General features: G+C 43.6%; 1 long non-coding RNA gene across 9 annotated transcripts; it reads right to left on the minus strand.

Moving 5' to 3' along the window:
• Positions 1–263: 263 nt before the first annotated feature.
• LOC123119953 (uncharacterized) lies at positions 264–18695 on the minus strand. 9 transcript variants are annotated; one of them, XR_006459149.1, is made up of 8 exons: positions 18396–18695; positions 18258–18328; positions 16828–18172; positions 16539–16711; positions 16233–16408; positions 15836–15895; positions 14695–14744; positions 1734–1968 (listed from the first exon to the last, which is right to left on the minus strand). It is a non-coding gene; the product is annotated as an uncharacterized lncRNA (long non-coding RNA). The 9 variants fall into 9 exon arrangements; XR_006459122.1 differs by lacking the exon at positions 1734–1968 and adding exons at positions 264–1644; positions 15299–15374 and having other exon boundaries at positions 16828–18695; XR_006459127.1 differs by having other exon boundaries at positions 16828–18328.
• Between the last annotated feature and the right edge of the window lie 1576 nt (positions 18696–20271).

A 20271-nucleotide genomic window follows, 5' to 3' on the forward strand; every position in this document is an offset into this window, starting at 1 on the left:
GAAGGAAAGAATTAAGCCAAAAATTGACGAAAGAATATGAGATAGTAACAGCAAATGATTTGAGAACAAAAGATCACGGTCAATTAGCATCTTATCATCAACTTTGGCACATAATTTTTCAACAAGTTGTGCATCTAAAATCCTACTCGATACCTAAGAAAAGAATCTCTTAGTAGCATCCCAGAAGGAAGAGAAAGAACATGCGCAACAAATGATTCCAGGAACACCGACATTTCTCCATGCCCTGTGCTCAAGCGGTAGCTGTAACCCCACGTGTCTTGCAGTAACCAAGATTGATTTCTATATCTATCTGACATAGCAAGAACCTGTACAGATATAGAAAATAGTTTCACAAAGTTAGGGTATTGAAAACAAAAAGTTAACACTCCAACAAAAAGGAAGAGAGCAGTTGACCTTTCCGCTAGCTTATTCAAGTTTGTCAACGACTTTCATTGCTGGGAGATAATCGTAAATAGAAGTATGGCAAAAAAAAAGATGGCTCTTGTGATCTACAGCAGGGCATGTCTTTAGAGATATAATAGTTGCTCAATTCCCAAATATAAGACGTTTTGGTAGGCCATTTTTGCCAAGCCTACGAAAACGTCTTATATTTTGGAATGGTGGTAATACTCCCTAAACCATCTTCCCTCTCAAAAATATGATATGAGGATTTTTTTTCTCAGTACGCATCCTTCATGGCCAACAAGTAGAGAAGTCAAAACACAATTGATTCCTAAAATTTGGAGAAACATATCAATGAAGGGGACAAAGTCAATCTCATGCCGTCATATATCCATCTAAAATGATCTGTGTTAGGAGGATGTTTTAAACTACATGTACAGACCAGCTAAGGAAGCATTGTTTTAGTTGAAAATATGGTTATCATGGACCCGTTGCGCGTGCCAAATCACGCTAAATCCATGTGCGCAATGAAAAAAAATTCATGATTTAATCCCTTTTAATAAGAAACATTGTGGATTTTTGTCTACAATAAGATGTATATACACATTTTAATTTGATAGCAGACCCATTTGAAATCACATATGCAAATGGCGCAGAGACCCACTAACAGGTGTGCTTTGAAAAAAAATCCATGTATCAATAGACTTGCTCATGGGCAGGCATGTATGCCAACTTAAACGCGCATGTGTACATCTTATTTATTTTTGTACGGGGAGAAGAGTTGGGTAAATGCAGGCGAGTATAGGTTGATACTTCTGGCCTTTTTTAGTTGTTTTCGTCATCATCAGTGGAGGAAATATCAATTACTCTTTGGCAGCTTTGCCTTTTCCATGCTCTAATGCACCTGCATCTTGGTTGGTTGTCTGAATGTTCAGAATTTATGCTTGAGCTCCCTAGACGGATGGATGGTAAATTAATCTAGCTTTTGTGTTGCGGAAGAAAGACAGGGCGCAAGCTGTTTTAAGTTAGCTGAACATTGCACACCACCACAAGTTTGGTCACTTATGGTAGCAGGTATTTAGGTTCATATTTAAAACGTCTTAGCAGGAACTGATGTCACTGAAACAACATGAAAACTATTCGATACAACCAAAAGTTTTGCAAAATCTGACACTTTCAAAACAAAGAAGTGCCATTTCAGCACAGGTTCTGAAGACTACATGGAACAGGCAGTTTTCCATCCTGCATTAGCAAGTACTCCCTCCGTTCTACTCCCTCCGTTCCGAAATAATTGTCTTTCTAGAGATTTCAACAAGTGACTATATACGGAGCAAAATGAGTGAATCTACACTCTAAAACATGTCTACATACATTCGTATGTTGTAGTCCATTTGAGATGGCTAGAAAGACAATTATTTTGGAATGGAGGGAGTATTTTGGAACGGAGGGAGTAGGAGAAAATGTCAAGGGCTCAAAAAAGAAGAATGGGGTATTTAACTATGAATCTGAATCGGAGAAGAACAGCGTCGACTGCCATACAAAACTTCCTTCTGTAAGACTTGATATCTACAATGCAAGAGGAAAATCAGTTCAATACAGGAAAACTATAGTGAATACAATAGTAAAAAGTGTACGAAGAAGTCCCAAGAAAAAAATCAAAGCCTTTCATATTTTTATTTTTTTGCGGGGTAAAACCTTTCATATTACAATGTACTCCCTCTGTCCAAAATATAAGAACGTTTTTTACACTACACTAATGCCAAAAACATTCTTATATTATGGGACGAAGGGAGTAATAAATATTTTCCCAACATATGCAAGAGTCAATTGCCCATTCACTGGTCACCAAAGAACAATAATTTAAGGAGCATAAGTCGACTAATTACAACCGCAGATGAGTTGACTACAAACCTTCCTGGCTATTACTATAGCAAGCAATCTGAGTACGGTAACAAAGCAAGTCTCCCTATTCTAATAACAGCAGCACTAAATTGTAAAGGCTTGTGTTACATCAATTGATCCCATTGTGCGCATGGAAAAAACTGAACTGCTAGATATATGTTTCCAATCGACTATCGTATGAATTCTTCAACTTTTATCTGGAGATTTTGAAGTAGCAAAGTATTCCCTCAACTTACAAAATTGGAAAGATCAAGGCTTTTGCTAAGCTGGGAGCATTCATATGACATGTTAGTCTTCAAAATTGATCTCTAACTAAAAAAGTGCTTGCTGAACTGAAAACATGTACTAAGCTGCCAGGACCCCGACTCAATGCCACATAGATCTAGCATGTAACACCTCATATCACTTTGCGGCCTCACGCACGGTATCCCCACGGGTGCCGCCTTACCTTTGCCCGGGACCGTTTGCGCCTTTTGGCACACGTATATGATAGTGTCGCTAGCATCCATATGATAAGGAGCCCGGGCTGACATGGCTAGTCGTAAACCCAAAGTAGCACAAACTTACAGGGACAGGCATCCATGACCCGGCATCGAACGTGTCGGTCATCAGCGAGTGAATCCAGGCTGTAGCACTGGGCTAGCAGGACTCCGGTGAACCGGGCTGTAGCGGGCTAACAGGACTCTGGTATTCATGCGTGACATTTCCCCAAAGGGACAGACACAGGAACGAAGAAGGACACATGCCGGCCAGCCTAAGTGTTCCGGAGCAGTAGCAAGCTACCATGGCTCAGTGAAAGCACTAGGAGACATTTCCCGGTAAGAGAGGCTACTAAGGATAAACAACTAGATAGTCAGATCCCACACACACCAAGCATTTCAATAACATACACACAATATGCTCGATATGTGCAAATACAACATGGCATCACAACATGACTCTACAACTCAAGTATTTATTCAATAGGCTCCGAGGAGCGAGATATTACAAACATGGGTCTCATAACCCAACATTCAGAGCATACAAGTCAAGACACAAGCGAAAGCTTAACATGTCTGGGTACAGACATCTACAAATGAAAAAGGCTGAGAAGCCTGACTATCTACCAGATCCTGTCGAGGGCACAGGATCGTAGCTGAGGTAACAAGCTAAACGTCGAAGTCCACGCGGAACTACTAGTGAGACGAAAATCTCTGCAAAAACGTAAAATAGGCAAACGTGAGTACAAATGTACCCAGCAAGACTTACATCAGAACTATCTACATATGCCTCATTATCAACAAAGGGGATGGTGGAGTTTGACTGCAGCAAGCCAGCTTTGACTCGGTGGCTAACCTGAACTACGACTGCAATGTAACTCTTTTGAGGTGGCGCACACGAGTCCACATATTCACCATATCAATACACCACTATGGATCCGCTCCCGTCTCCCTACGAGAACGCCATCCATAGCACTCACGCTTATTTGTGTATTTTAGAGTATCCACTTTCACTTGTCTATGAACTGTACAGGCAACCCAGAAGTCCTTTACCGCGGACACGGCTATTCGAATAGATCATATTAACCCTGCAGGGGTGTACTTCTTCACACACGCTCTCGCCACTTACCGCCATGTACACGACGTGTATCTCGGCAACCTTCAAGCGGAAGCCTGGCGAGGGAGTCGGCCACGACCTGACTAACCACACAAGTCTCTAGTCCAGGTTTATCGCCTATTCGGGTTCCATCCGCAAGGAGATCCGGCTGGGGTGTCGCTCACGGCCCCAAACGATGTGAGCAGGGTTCCCAAGCCCACCATCCGGGTGCCACTTGGTACACCGTGCCACTGTGCCTAGTCTGTCCCAAGCCCACCTGTACCGGGTGCCACTTGGTAGACTACTAACACTACCTACAAACACCAGAAACTAGTTGCAACTCCTGGACAGAGATCAGGGTGATTAATAAGTCGAGAGGGGCACTTAAGCATTCCAATGCGTGGTAGTAACTGTTCATGGATCACAAACACAGAACTCAGTTCCTGAGGACGGCTGCAATGAGACAACCCACCATGTACTCCTACATGGCCTCTCACCGCTACCTTTACCAAATCGTGTTCACACACTTAGCTCTCACATAGTAGGACATGTTCACCACATTCCAATTCATCCCCGATGAATCAGACCTGACTCAACTCTAAGCAGTAGCAGGCATGACAACAAGCATGAATGAGTAGGCACATTAGTGCTCAAACAACTCCTACTCATGCTAGTGGGTTTCATCTATTTACTGTGGCAATGACAGGTCATGCAGAGGAAAGGGGTTCAACTACCGCAGCATGTAACAATTGAATCGTTGTTGTCCTAATGCAGTAAAAGAGAGCAGGAGCGAGAGAGTGGGATTGTATCAGAATGAACAAGGGGTTTTTCCTTTCCTGGCACTTCTGAAGATAATATAGTTATTCATCGGTGTCATCGAACTCATCGTCGAACGTCGTCTACTGAGAGGGGGCAATCACCGGCAAACGAGAGGGGACACAATCATTGCAATGCACAATATGATGCATGATCATGACATGGCAAATGTGTGTATTGGGCTAATGCAACTAAAACCAGATGGGTTTGAGTCATTTTGAACCAATGGTTCAACCCCAAACTCATCTTATGAATTTAAATAGTGCTTATCATGTTTTGCACTAAACAGCAAGGTTAAGTTGTTTAAACATGCATGAAACCAGTACAGATGTATAGATTGGATTTTTCTGATCATTTTTCATATATAATTTATTTCATTTGGAGTTACAGTTGAATTTATATGAATTTTAGAAGTTTTGGGCATTTTCTGGAATTTCCTATATAAGAATAAATCCAAAAAATACTTATTACGTCAGCATTGCGTCAGGGTGACGTCAGCGGTCAACTGAGGCGGTCCAGGTCAAACTGACCAGTGGGTCCCGTCTGTCAGTGGTTAATTAAACTAACTTAGTTTAGTTAGTGTTTAACTTAAGCTAACCTAGATTAATTAGGCGGGCTGGTCCCACATGTCATAGACCCAAGGGAGGTCAAATCCCCCGGTCAACCGGGGCTAAATCACCGGCGTTTAGCCGCCGGCGGCAGCTGACGCGGCGGGGCACTCGGGAACGGGCTGTGGTGCCCCGTTTACAGCGTGGCTGGGCTCGTTCGAGAGCCCAGACCAGCACGCGTCGGGTGGTGGAGCCAGCCGGGCCTGGGGCGGCCGGAGGTGACGGAGAGGAGCTCGACCGCGGCGGCTAGAGCTCGGGTGAGGCGCGGGCGGTGGCTAAGATGCATAGGGAGGAGAACAAAGAGGGGGAGGACGGGCAGAAGCTCACGGTGATCTTCTTGGAGTGGACGGCGAGCTCAGGGAGGCGAAGACGACAGCGAATCGACGGGCGCGGCCTCCGGCGACCGAGGAGGAAGGTGGAGTGGCCGGTGATGCAGGTCGTCCCAGCGCTTGGGGCCAGGGTGGGGCGAAGCAGCGGTCGTCGGCGGTTCTTGCGGAGTCAGAGGGGCGGTGAGGGGAGCACGGGGGCGCGGCTATGGCGGCAGCAAGCTCAAGCACGCGTCGGCGCTCTCGGCTACGCTCTGTTCTTCCGAGAGAGAGGGCCAGAGGGGAATGAGCAAGCGGTCGAGGGAGGTGGCCGCGCTTGGGTGCCTCCAGCGGCGAGCAGGTCGCCCTTGGGTGCCTCCAGCGGCGAGCAGGTAAGCAGGAGGTGGCCGCGCGCGTGCTGGCGTGCGGCGGCCACACGCTCTCGTCCTCCTGGCGAAGGAGGAAGACGACAAGGAGGAGGCCGGTGGGCTGGGCTGGCCAGATGGGCTGCCAGTTGAGCGCAAGGTAATTTCTCTGTCTCTCTCTGGTTTTCTCTTTTCTATTTTTCTGCAATTGTTTTGACTTAATTAAAATGCTAAGGCATTTTCAAAAACCCTGAAAATAATTGTGGGCTCTGTTTGGAATATTTCCAACAACCCCCACTTAAGTTCAGAATTATTTGGACATTTAAAATATTATATAGCATTTAATTGTCCAAATTCAAATACGTATGAATTAACTCCAAAATCCATAAATGTCCTAGAAATGTGTGCATCATTTTTGAAAGAAGTTTTCACCCATTCCAAAATTGATGAACTTTTCTAAAGGCCATTTTGGGTAGATGGAAAAGATTTAATTTGACCCTAGTTGTATTTCATTTACTGCTAGGTTTTATCAGTCCCCATTTCAAGTATAATTAAACTTAGACATGATGCAACACAAGATGCTAGCGCTAAGCATTGCCAGAACTAGGGATGTGACAGTTCACCCCCACTAAACAAAAATCTCGTCCCGATATTCAAGATGTGAGGTAAGAAGACAGAGGGACACAAGCTAATAACATGAATTCCAAGATCCAACTGTCCTTCTCGAAGATGTTGATTCCTTGCATCATCTTGATCTCGACGTCTTGCTTTGAGAACTTCATCCAACATGACAACAAGAGGAAAGGGAGAATTTTAGAAGAATTGATCTTCTTGAGGTTCGAGCAACTTAGGATCATCTCAATGATCACACGATCAACTCACGGAATGAGACGTAGAAACATCTCTGGAGCTGAGAGGCAAGACATGCATCAGGAGGGACAGAAGACATAATTTGACGAGGGTTTCAAAGTAGCGAGGAAACAATTACTATGATCCCATAACGGGGCACCTTGGGAGAGGTGACTCGTAGAAATATTCCCTTAAGTGGCAAAAAGAATTACCTTTGATTTAGAGATCATCGAAACTCTTTATACCAGCCTAAGGCAATTCTCGAGCGATCGTTAGGAGGGGGTCGGTAGACTAGCATGCCCGGATTAGAATGGATGATGTGGATTACCTTGTTGAAAACAACACAAGGCATGATTTTAGTAACTGAGGAGAAGTTCAACGGTAGAGAGTGAGTCCACTGTTTGAAAGGTTATAACATAACCGAGGAAACTGAGAGCAATCCCAGTTAGTGCCGATGATAACACCTAGCGCTTGTGCATGCTCTCAAGATCTTGAGCATTTCCATATTCATCAAGGTTTTACCAATATCCGTGTCAAGGATCCTGGCAACACCACGTACTACCATGATGAACAGTGATGGATAATGCAGATGCAAAGGAAGATATCACCTCCTCGGATTTCACCTTAGCGAGGCCAAGGGACGAAATCTGAATGATCGACCGAGAGACATTTATCACTCTGCTTTTAATGTTCTCCTTGATGTGCTGGTGCAACCCATTTATTAAAATGGTTTGATACGTAGAACATCAAGTAAAGGTCGGACTTCGGGAGCACAAGAATCCATAAGGAATAACTACGGAAATAGTATCCTATGAAATCCTTATGGGGCGGTGGCCAACTTCCTCAATCAAGATACTACAGTAATAGGTCTTCCGGCTGGACGTGTTGGCCACGACATCCTCTTTACCGGTTACAGAGAGACCAATATTATAGTTCTTGGAAAAATTCTCCAACCATCATATCTGCCTGAGATTCAGATCTGGTTGGTGTCAGAACAATCCAGACTCATCAAGTCTAGAAAGAAAAATGAAAGTTTGTAACACAAATCGATGAGATGACGTTGCGAGATTCTCGGGAAATGAACTACGATAGCAAGCTCCAAAACATGAGCTGGTTCTGCTACACACATGTGAACATGCTGTCACAGACAAACATGACCACATGGTAGTCTTATAATAAAACACTACCGGGTTCAAGTTGGGAACCATCATCGAGGATATTGGAGTCTTGTGCACTTAAATTAGACTTCTTTACCTAGAACAAGTCAATCAGTGGCTTGGTGTGCTAGGGACACATATAGAATGGAGGTAGCGAGCCTGTCAAACCATAGCATACTTTGCACATGCATGACTGGCCTGGGATGATTCCAGGAAAAACAAAACAATCTGTCTCGAACTCACGGCGGCAACTTGCACCAAATGCACATGAATCAGAGGAAGTCGCTTCTTTCATCCAACATATGCTTCATGAACGGGACATGAAGATAATGCTTATAGAAGTTTCCAACACTAGCTTAATGTTCAACAAAATCATGGAGGAGATAAGGATATTATCGATGGGCTCAACAACAATTCATCCAGATTTCCATGGAGATGGAATTCCATAACTATGTGAACAAGGTGATAGTATTGGTCAGACCCAAAAGACATAATGGTGTATGCTCGAGGAAAATCCACGAGTAAGACAACATTACGAACATCATTGGTTCTGATTTGATTTGATGATAGCCCATACTCAAATCAAAGGTTTGGGGTAAGACAATAAATCCAACAATTGACCACGAGGATCAATCAATGAAGATATCATCTTTCTTCAACACACACACACACACACACAGAGAGAGAGATATCCCTTTGGAATGAACTGAGTCGGACAAGCTTTCATCTTCCAACTCTCCAAGTTGTTGTTTAGCTTAACCAACCAGCTCAGGGGTATCCAACACGGATTCTTGGAGAAAGGGTGGTTTCGGAAACTAACTTGATCACGAGCTCAACATAGCGGTTAGGTGACATCCTGGTGCCGAGAAGACATTTGGAGAATCACGAACCACCGATATGTTACTAAGCTCGAGAACAATCTTGCTTTTCAGGGCAAGACGATATGACCAGAAGAGCGAGGGATTGGCACAATCCTAACTCATTGATCGAAGGGTGCACCGGAAATAAGGACTAGGCAGCACAATCTATCTTAGAATGATGATTCAAGAACCAACACGCTAAGAATGAAATTATTGTCCATTAACTACCAAGCAACACGATTGCTAGGAGTATTGATTTCACACATCACAGTTCACTTATCGGCATTCCGGTTTCAACAACCCGAGGACTGAGGAAGGAAAAATGATGGCGAGAGTATCATTGTATCAAGAATTCATAAGAGGTTGTACAATTCCCATGACATTCTTGACATAACATGGCAATACTTCAGGGTGGAACACATTAGAAGCTAGATTGGCATTTGATCTGCGGAATACAACTGCTTTGACCCAATCCTAGAAATGGACAAGGTACTGGAGTTTGTTTCTCCTAGTCATTCCGGAATAGAATGGCTTGACGGACCACAAGAGTAGTGGGCATCGAGGAACATGAAAGCATAACTACTCCTGACTATCAATTGATAGACGAGGGTCGGAATACAATTAAAGAGGGACAACCCAAGAGAACATATGATTTTCTGAGTTGTGGATGCATGGACTAGCATGTCGAACGAGTTCAACATATTTCTTCCAGTAACCCAAGCAGAAAGGTTGAACTGGCAGAGTCACAATATAGAATGGAGAACTCATCGAGAGCACTCTTGTTGTGATCTTTTGGTTCCCGAAATTCTGGCATATTGGTTCATGGTATTGGAAGAAGGATATACCATGAATCTCGAGGACTATCGCAAAGGTTACTAATATCCTAAAAGAACTAGCAAACACCAACAACATGAAGTAAGTAGGGAAATCTCGGGTTCAGAAACCCAGGAGTAGAATGCCTACTGACTAAATGCATCACAGGATGCTTTCGAGAATGATGGCCAAAATCATCACACTGAGAACACAAAGCATGGCTAGATTACTAGGTGATTCTCTAAGACACCTAGGTCATAATAATAACTCCAACATATATGTCGAGGCAATAGAGTACCTCAACACACCGATTAGTATGCGAATCTGGCAGAAAGGACATTGAAAACAGAGGAAGAGGATTTGCAAATGCATCAGATTGTTTAGAAACCTGGGATGACTCGGACAACATAACAGCTGTAAATGCTTAAAATGATTTAAGACATCTTGCAAAATGGTGGCATAACCACTCAACATCATAACAACAAGGTTCTGAGATCAACTATGAATACACGGAGATAGTAGAAACTGAACTGAGGCTTGGATCCAACAATCTTATAAGTCTACGAATTAGTAACGCGTGATCCTGATAGAAAGATGAGAAGCCTAGTTCTTAATCCCCGTAGAAGAGAAGAGGTTGACTCAGATCAGAAGGGCATAAGATAAAGGAGTAAAAAGAGCCTTACGTTCCATCCCACAATCAATTCCCCTACATATAACTAAATCATTTTTAGACCCAACTTCGACCAGTTTGGCTTGGTAATCCTACAGGCAGTCAAGCTCTGATACCAAAGCTGTCAGGACCCCGACTCAATGCCACATAGATCTAGTATGTAACACCTCATATCACTTTGCGGCCTCACGCACGGTATCCCCACGGGTGCAGCCTTAACTTTGCCCGGGACCGTTTGCGCCTTTTGGCATACGCATATGATAGTGTCGCTAGCATCCATATGATAAGGAGCCCGGGCTGACATGGCTAGTCGTAAACCCAAAGTGGCACAAACTTACAGGGACAGGCATCCATGACCCAGCATCGAACGTGTCGGTCATCAGCAAGTGAATCCAGGCTGTAGCACTGGGCTAGCAGGACTCCGGTGAACCGGGCTTTAGCGGGCTAACAGGACTCTGGTATTCATCGTGTGACATTTCCCCGAAGGGATAGACACAGGAACGAAGGACACATGCCGGCCAGCCTAAGTGTTCCGGAGCAGTAGCAAGCTACCATGGCTCAGTGGAAGCACTAGGAGACATTTCCCGGTAAGAGAGGCTACTAAGGATAAACAACTAGATAGTCAGATCCCACACACACCAAGCATTTCAATAACATACACACAATATGCTCGATATGTGCAAATACAACATGGCATCACAACATGACTCTACAACTCAAGTATTTATTCAATAGGCTCCGAGGAGCGAGATATTACAAACATGGGTCTCATAACCCAACATTCAGAGCATACAAGTCAAGACACAAGCAAAAGCTTAACATGTCTGGGTACAGACATCTACAAATGAAAAAGGCTGAGAAGCCTGACTATCTACCAGATCCTGTCGAGGGCACAGGATCGTAGCTGAGGTAACAAGCTAAACGTCGAAGTCCACGCGGAACTACTAGTGAGACGAAAATCTCTGCAAAAACGTAAAATAGGCAAACATGAGTACAAATGTACCCAGCAAGACTTACATCAGAACTATCTACATATGCCTCATTATCAACAAAGGGGATGGTGGAGTTTGACTGCAGCAAGCCAGCTTTGACTCGGTGGCTAACCTGAACTACGACTGCAATGTAACTCTTTTGAGGTGGCGCACACGAGTCCACATATTCACCATATCAATACACCACTATGGATCCGCTCCCGTCTCCCTACGAGAACGCCATCCATAGCACTCACGCTTATTTGTGTATTTTAGAGTATCCACTTTCACTTGTCTATGAACTGTACAGGCAACCCAGAAGTCCTTTACCGCGGACACAGCTATTCGAATAGATCATATTAACCCTGCAGGGGTGTACTTCTTCACACACGCTCTCGCCACTTACCGCCATGTACACGACGTGTATCTCGGCAACCTTCAAGCGGAAGCCTGGCGAGGGAGTCGGCCACGACCTGACTAACCACACAAGTCTCTAGTCCAGGTTTATCGCCTATTCGGGTTCCATCCGCAAGGAGATCCGGCTGGGGTATCGCTCACGGCCCCAAACGATGTGAGCAGGGTTCCCAAGCCCACCATCCGGGTGCCACTTGGTACACCGTGCCACTGTGCCTAGTCTGTCCCAAGCCCACCTGTACCGGGTGCCACTTGGTAGACTACTAACACTACCTACAAACACCAGAAACTAGTTGCAACTCCTGGACAGAGATCAGGGTGATTAATAAGTCGAGAGGGGCACTTAAGCATTCCAATGCGTGGTAGTAACTGTTCATGGATCACAAACACAGAACTCAGTTCCTGAGGACGGCTGCAATGAGACAACCCACCATGTACTCCTACATGGCCTCTCACCGCTACCTTTACCAAATCGTGTTCACACACTTAGCTCTCACATAGTAGGACATGTTCACCACATTCCAATTCATCCCCGATGAATCAGACCTGACTCAACTCTAAGCAGTAGCAGGCATGACAACAAGCATGAATGAGTAGGCACATTAGTGCTCAAACAACTCCTACTCATGCTAGTGGGTTTCATCTATTTACTGTGGCAATGACAGGTCATGCAGAGGAAAGGGGTTCAACTACCGCAGCATGTAACAATTGAATCGTTGCTGTCCTAATGCAGTAAAAGAGAGCAGGAGCGAGAGAGTGGGATTGTATCAGAATGAACAAGGGGTTTTTCCTTGCCTGGCACTTCTGAAGATAATATAGTTCTTCATCGGTGTCATCGAACTGATCGTCGAACGTCGTCTACTGAGAGGGGGCAATCACCGGCAAACGAGAGGGGACACAATCAATGCAATGCACAATATGATGCATGATCATGACATGGCAAAATGTGTGTATTGGGCTAATGCAACTAAAACCAGATGGGTTTGAGTCATTTTGAACCAATGGTTCAACCCCAAACTCATCTTACGAATTTAAATAGTGCTTATCATGTTTTGCACTAAACAGCAAGGTTAAGTTGTTTAAACATGCATGAAACCAGTACAGATGTATAGATTGGATTTTTCTGATCATTTTTCATATATAATTTATTTCATTTGGAGTTACAGTTGAATTTATATGAATTTTAGAAGTTTTGGGCATTTTCTGGAATTTCCTATATAAGAATAAATCCAGAAAATACTTATTACGTCAGCATTGCGTCAGGGTGATGTCAGCGGTCAACTGAGGCGGTCCAGGTCAAACTGACCAGTGGGTCCCGTCTGTCAGTGGTTAATTAAACTAACTTAGTTTAGTTAGCGTTTAACTTAAGCTAACCTAGATTAATTAGGCGGGCTGGTCCCACATGTCATAGACCCAAGGGAGGTCAAATCCCCCGGTCAACCGGGGCTAAATCACCGGCGTTTAGCCGCCGGCGGCAGCTGACGCGGTGGGGCACTCGGGAACGGGCTGTGGTGCCTCGTTCGCAGCGTGGCTGGGCTCGTTCGAGAGCCCAGACCAGCGCGCGTCGGGTGGTGGAGCCAGCCGGGCCTGGGGCGGCCGGAGGCGATGGAGAGGAGCTCGGCCGCGGCGGCCGGAGCTCGGGTGAGGCGCGAGCGGTGGCTACGATGCACAGGGAGGAGAACGAAGAGGGGGAGGACGGGCAGAAGCTCACGGCGATCTTCTTGGAGTGGACAGCGAGCTCAGGGAGGCGAAGACGGCAGCGAATCAACGGGCGCGGCCTCCGGCGACCGAGGAGGAAGAAGGTGGAGTGGCCGGTGATGCAGGTCGTCCCAGCGCTTGGGGCCAGGGTGGGGCGAAGCAGCGGTCGTCGGCGGTTCTTGCGGACTCAGAGGGGCGGTGAGGGGAGCATGGGGGCGCGGCTATGGCGGCAGCGAGCTCAAGCACGCGCCGGCGCTCTCGGCTACGCTCTGTTCTTGCGAGAGAGAGGGCCAGAGGGGAATGAGCAAGCGGTCGAGGGAGGCGAGGGGGAGTGGTGGCGCCCTTGGGTGCCTCCAGCGGCGAGCAGGTAAGCAGGAGGTGGCCGCGCGCGTGCTGGCGTGCGGCGGCCACACGCTCTCGTCCTCCTGGCGAAGGAGGAAGACGACAAGGAGGAGGCCGGTGGGCTGGGCTGGCCAGATGGGCTGCCAGGTGAGCGCCAGGTAATTTCTCTATCTCTCTCTGGTTTTCTTTTTTCTATTTTTCTGCAATTGTTTTGACTTAATTAAAACGCTAAGGCATTTTTAAAAACCCTGAAAATAATTGTGGGCTTGTTTGGAATATTTTCCAACAGCCCCCACTTAAGTTCAGAATTATTTGGACATTTAAAATATTATATAGCATTTAATTGTCCAAATTCAAATACGTATGAATTAACTCCAAAATCCATAAATGTCCAAGAAATGTGTGCATCATTTTTGAAAGAAGTTTTCACCCATTCCAAAATTGATGAACTTTTCTAAAGGCCATTTTGGGTAGATGGAAAAGATTTAATTTGACCCTAGTTGTATTTCATTTGCTGCTAGGGTTTATCAGTCCCCATTTCAAGTTTAATTAAACTTAGACATGATGCAACACAAGATGCTAGCGCTAAGCATTGCCAGAACTAGGGATGTGACATACATGCACAACTTCTGTCAGAAAAGTGATAGCGGTTTAGAAGCCTGATCCGCTAGAGTATCATCACTGAAAATTTGATTGATCATCCAAGTTGATTTAACCAGAACTAAAAGCAAACAATCTTATACATGAATACCCATATGGCTGTAATCAAAACTAAAACACGCTATTTTAAACATGGGCAGGAAAGTATAATTGAGTGCAGTATTTGGGAGATTATGATGGTGTACTCAATATAAATGTAACCAGTCAGCTTCTATAGGGAATGCAAATACTCATGGAATAAAATAATAGAGTACATCTTTGCAGAAATAAGGTACATGTTTCCTTACCTGTAGGCAAAATGCAACATACTATTTTATTTCTTGCAGCCCTTAGCATCCTGTAAAAATAAAATAAGAAGTCATCTTAGATGGTCTGTGAAAGCGGATACATGAATGGTACTGACATGATATATTTTCTGCCCGCTAGCAAGTTATTAAGCAAGATCATCAATTATTTCTTTATAGACCACATGTGAGTTTTGCCAGCGTTTTCAGGAGAGTTATTTTCAAATTTGTAATCTGAGGACTGACCAAGAGATACTCACATCTGTCAAAATAGGAACCCTAGGCACTAAATTTGAGATGTCCATAATTACTCCAACATAGTAACCGACCCATACTATGTAAACTGAGTTTTCTAAATACTTCAAAAAGAAGTGTAGAGGCAAGAATGTGTCTTCCATAGGTATGTTTACTTTTTCTAAAAGTGTATTCAAATGGTAGTATGTAAAAAAGGTGAAGACTGATAATGTGGTATGCATATATCATAATTATTATCAATTCACCGGTAGGTGTAAAAAGGCTGAATTGAAATGGCCGCAAATTTCCTCCAGCCACAAATGTAGCCATACCCATGGTGTCCAAAAAGCACCTTATGGTTCTTGGTGAATACCTAGCGCGCGGTGGGGTCACAACCACTCTAGAAGAGAGTGGCAGCTAGGCGAGGCAGAGTAAGACCTGAGCGAGGGCTGCAAAGTGAAAGGCAGAGCAGAGTGGTGATTGTAGACTGATGATTATGAGTAAAAACATACAATTAGATTTGTTATACTTATCCAATCTGCACATTTTGTAATATACTTCAGCACTAATGCCATTACACCATCTAGCATCATCTAGGATTTTAGCACCTCTAGCTCTAGTAGTCTAACAAAGCATAGAACTGAAAATAAATACTCAATTCGGTAAGTTTTTATGAACTATATGCCACATAAGCAATGCCCTGTGTGCTTGCAATCCGACAGCCATGTGATTTTCCCATTTTTCCAAAAGACCACCGGTGCGTCATTTTCACATAAAACTCGCACGCCCAGGCATTTTTTTTGTAAAACTATGAAATGAGAAGTAAATTAGGAATGTGTCGCCAATCAAAATGAAGTCCACTTCCCATAATGTTCGTAAAGAAATCAACATCATAAAGCTCTTGGACTACCTTCCATTCAAGCTGACCATGAGGTTTTGTTGCTGGAATCCTCTTTGGAGATGTAACAACCTGTAGAAAATAAATAACTTATATGACTGGCATAGAAAAGACATATTATCATGCAAAATATAGTTATGTACATTCAGCAAGATATAGATGACAACATTCTATGAGAAGAAATCACACTGTCCTATAGAGCGTAATCACACTGTCCTACAGAGCGCAACTATTCCCGGTTCAGTTTAGTATAAAAGTACTACATTACTAAATGAGAGCTAGTTCTCACATAGGAATTAAAGAGGATCAATCATGTAGGGTCTGACATTCATATGGATACAGAAATATCTATGCAACATAACGACACTTGCAAGGTAACTGTAAAGCATGCACATGCTACATCATATACCTGTCTGAAACTCGAACGGCTTTTATTTCTGATTTAAAACTGAATCCTGTTGTAAATATGTTAGAACATTCAACAAAGATTGCCTGTTTTGTCGGGCGCCTATTCACGTAGGCCTCAAGTTTGGTTGGGCGCCTATTCACTTTCTTGCTTGTTACCTGAACCTGGAGCACCGATGCCTGCAGTTTTTTTCCTCACACTAAATTAGGAATCACATAAAAAACTATTTGCCAATTGTAGCACTCACTGATAGAAATGGTTAACTAGAAAATTTCAAAACAAAAAACAGAACAACAAAAGGAAGCTCACCAAGCTAACTCCTAGTTGAGATTCATGCTGTCGCGCTGATGGAGCACGTCCATTGTCCGGGGGGGCAATGGGAGATCTACATGTGGGGCAAGTATGTTGGCGCTCTCACCATGACCTCAGACAATGCACATGGAACAAGTGCCCACAAAGCAGCTTCTTTGCTGCTGTCGTCTCTTCACAACAGATAGTACATGTAACATCAGTCCTGAATCCATAAATATATCTAAATCATAAATAAGAACCATAGTTGAATAAACTGAAACAGTGCCAGTGAAATTAAATAACTCACACATTAAGCTCATGGAAAGCGTCCATCCATGGTGGAAGTTATCTTTCGGCGGTGCACATAACCTGAAACATGAATTTTGAAGTTGTGGAAGGTCTCGTACAACTCACGGATCAAGTGCAGTGGGACACCATGGTCCCTCATATGGTATAACAAATCAGATAGGGGGAAAGATCTTCATAAGAGAACCGACTGGAAGATTTCTACAAAGACAAGGTCACAGATAAGTTCCAAATAAAATGTATACACTGCCTTTTTCTCCCATTGACCTTCTGTTAGAAATAGCTTCTTTTTTAAGCCAAACCTCAAACATCTAGCACAACAGGACACAATATAAATTTTTAGAGGATGAATCATCACACCAACAAAATGTATACAGTTAGGCCAACAACATATACACATGCATAGTGGTGAATACACCTGATAAAAATATAAAGCCTGGGCACTGCATACCCTTATACCCATTGCTAACATGACCCACCATGCAAACGGTCACCAACAGAACTGAATATCCAGGTGACCAGGGAAAATGAATTACTAACAGAACTATGTATGGTCTGCAGCTAATCAAACATCTCTCTAAAACAGACCAGTGAAGATAATTTGCTCACAGAATCATATATGCTTATGCAAGAAATGAAACATTTATATTAAACATCCACTGAAAAAACATTTATGAAGAACAGATCAAAGAAAGTAATTTCCTCGCAAAATCATGTTTGTATGTCTGTGCAACTAATTAAACATCTGTATAAGCAGTTATAGAAAAAATGGTTCGGAAAGATTATCAACACTGGAGCACACACGAGAGAATAATTGGTGCAAGAAAAAGGCCATCAGGCTTCAATGCCAATCTACACTGCCATCAAAGGACAGCCAATTAACATAGTTTAGATGTTTTAGTACCTGATAACTTAATGCTTTTAGTGTTTAAAATAAAAGACTTGCCTGTATCATTGCTCCAGGTAGATCATTTGTCCAATGAAGCCCAAGACAGATTAAATCCTGGGAGCTTCAGAAATCAAGAGCCACATCAATAGAGGAGTGGACATTGCAAGATCACAATTTATCTTGTCCCTTATACTTTTAATTTGCCAATTAGCTGCTCAAACCTAAAATCTATTGACCACTCAAGCATAAGAAAGCATACTACGAATTGACAGTAAAATGGGGGGCCAAATACATTAGCTTTCAAGGGAGCTGGAGAAAGTATGTGGATCAGTGCAGTTTACTCTAATTATATGCAAATGGAACTAACAAATTTCTGGTCGTATGCTTCCTTTGACTTGGTCCAATCAGAACTTAGTCCTGCTGCACATCCATGTGCTCTAGCGTTTGCACTTCTCCCCTAACCAGAACGTGAACATGAAGGTGAATAGAAGCAATACAGGCCATGAGAGGGCTGACACGCGAAACAACAAAGTAATACTAACCAAGCAGCCACAGACTAAACCCCAAGAGATCAACGGAAGAGCCCAAGGCGCTGAAGATGGGGCGGAGAGGGCTGGGAGACAATGACAAGGGTGAGGGTTTGGCGAGGAAGAGAGGAGATGGATCTCACCACTTCCAACCTGAGCTTGCCGACGAGCCGTCCTCTGCTACCCCAACTTGAGCACCTCGAGCTCATGAGCAGATCCCCCACCATACCTCTCCTTCACTCCTCCTCTATCATCGCGCGCCGTCGTCGAAGCTTGGGCCGTGCGGGTCCAGCGGCGCGTCGCCGAGGGGATGGGAGGCGGCGACAGCAGGAGGAGGCGGGAAGAGAAGAGTGGAGGGAGGAGAGGGAGATAGAGGAGGGCTCGCGGCGGAGGTGGCCGGAGGCGAGCGCGCGTGGACGAGGAGGGAGAGAGGAGAGATAGGAGGGAGCTCGGGGAGGCGGCTGCGGGTGCGGGGGAGGAAGGTTTGGGGGCTAGGTTTCTACAGGCGGCTGGCTTTTATACACCTGCACGTGAAAGTACGATAATGCCCTCGGCGGGGCACGAAATCTACAGGCGGTGGCACGGGTACTGTTTGATTTAAAGGCGACGTGGAGGAGGCGGTTCTGCCTAGAAGTCTAGGAGGGTTTATATGTTCAATGATGATGATCTTATGCGCACATGTTCTCCTCTTCATGCTCTACATGTTGGTGTGCTTTTCATTCATATTAGGGTGCATATTTACATCTTAATCCCTGTTGCAGAAGTGCATTTTGCTGTTAACTGCTGAAAACTGTTGTAACTTGCCGATTTGTCATTTTTGTTGCATTTTGTGTGTGCATTCCATGAGAATGATGTCTACATGTTTTAGGAGAATTTTTATGTCATATTTACATGGGTGCAATCCATGTATTTTTATATGTCCTGTAGTGAAAGCATCAAGCTTGTGAAGTGGGCTACTTGTTGTTAACTTTCTGTCAAGTCTGTTTCTGTCATATCATGTTACCATGTTTACTTAATGCTACCAATTAACTCATGCATATTCTGGAGATGCTTAGTTGAGATGTTTTGTTTCCTAAGTTATGCTATATCATTTCATACCTTTTTACGTCCTATATATATCATGTAGCATATGTTCTCATTGCCATGAAGATGCCTATATGATGTTCCAGATTTCTGTTAACTTCATGCTGCTATGTTGTGAGCTTGTTATTGATTAATCTATGCCTCTTATGGAGATGCTCCAATTATATGTTTTGAAGTATGGTATGAGTACTTTGTTCACATGCCATGTTTGAGAATTGTGGATGTCATATGCCTCTGTTTCATGCTTGCAAACATGCTATCATAATGTTAATATTTTACACTTTTTGAAACTGTTTCAACATTCAATATTATCATGTTGGTTTCCACTAATCCATGAAACATATGTATATGATTCCCTGATGTTATTTGCTCTTTATTATGTGTACTTTAATGTCATGCCCTTGGTTGCTATATAAACGCGTTGTAGCTTGACTATTTCTTGCTCTCAAGTTGCCATCACATTAACTCTGCTCATGCATATGCTCCTGTGTTGTAAAGTTGTATTTTGCATTGATCATATTGGTTTAATCTTGATGCCTATGAACCTCAACCTTAATGATTTTTGAAGTATATTATCTTTACATGACTTTCATGTCATATTTATGCTCATATGTTTCCTTTAGCATATTGTTTTGATGATTGCAAAGTGCCTACTTGCTGTTTTGGGCAGATTGTTGTTATGTCATGTTTGGAGTGTATGTGTTGCACTGTTGCTTCGTGTTGAGCATGCTCTATATGAAACTTGCTTGATTTTGCATTTAGTTTCATCTTATCATGTTGCATCAATGTTTTGAGAGTGTTTTCTTGATGTTTGAATGCATTTTGCATCAATGCCATGTTTAGCTTGTTTTGCTCATATCTTCTAGGTCGTAGCTCCGAATTAAATGAACTTTGTATGTAACTTGACTAGATTTTCGTGTAGATCATCTTGGTGCAGCTTAACTTG

Source organism: Triticum aestivum, chromosome 1B (genome assembly GCF_018294505.1).
Source record: "Triticum aestivum cultivar Chinese Spring chromosome 1B, IWGSC CS RefSeq v2.1, whole genome shotgun sequence".
In the NCBI taxonomy this organism is placed as follows: Eukaryota; Viridiplantae; Streptophyta; class Magnoliopsida; order Poales; family Poaceae; genus Triticum; species Triticum aestivum.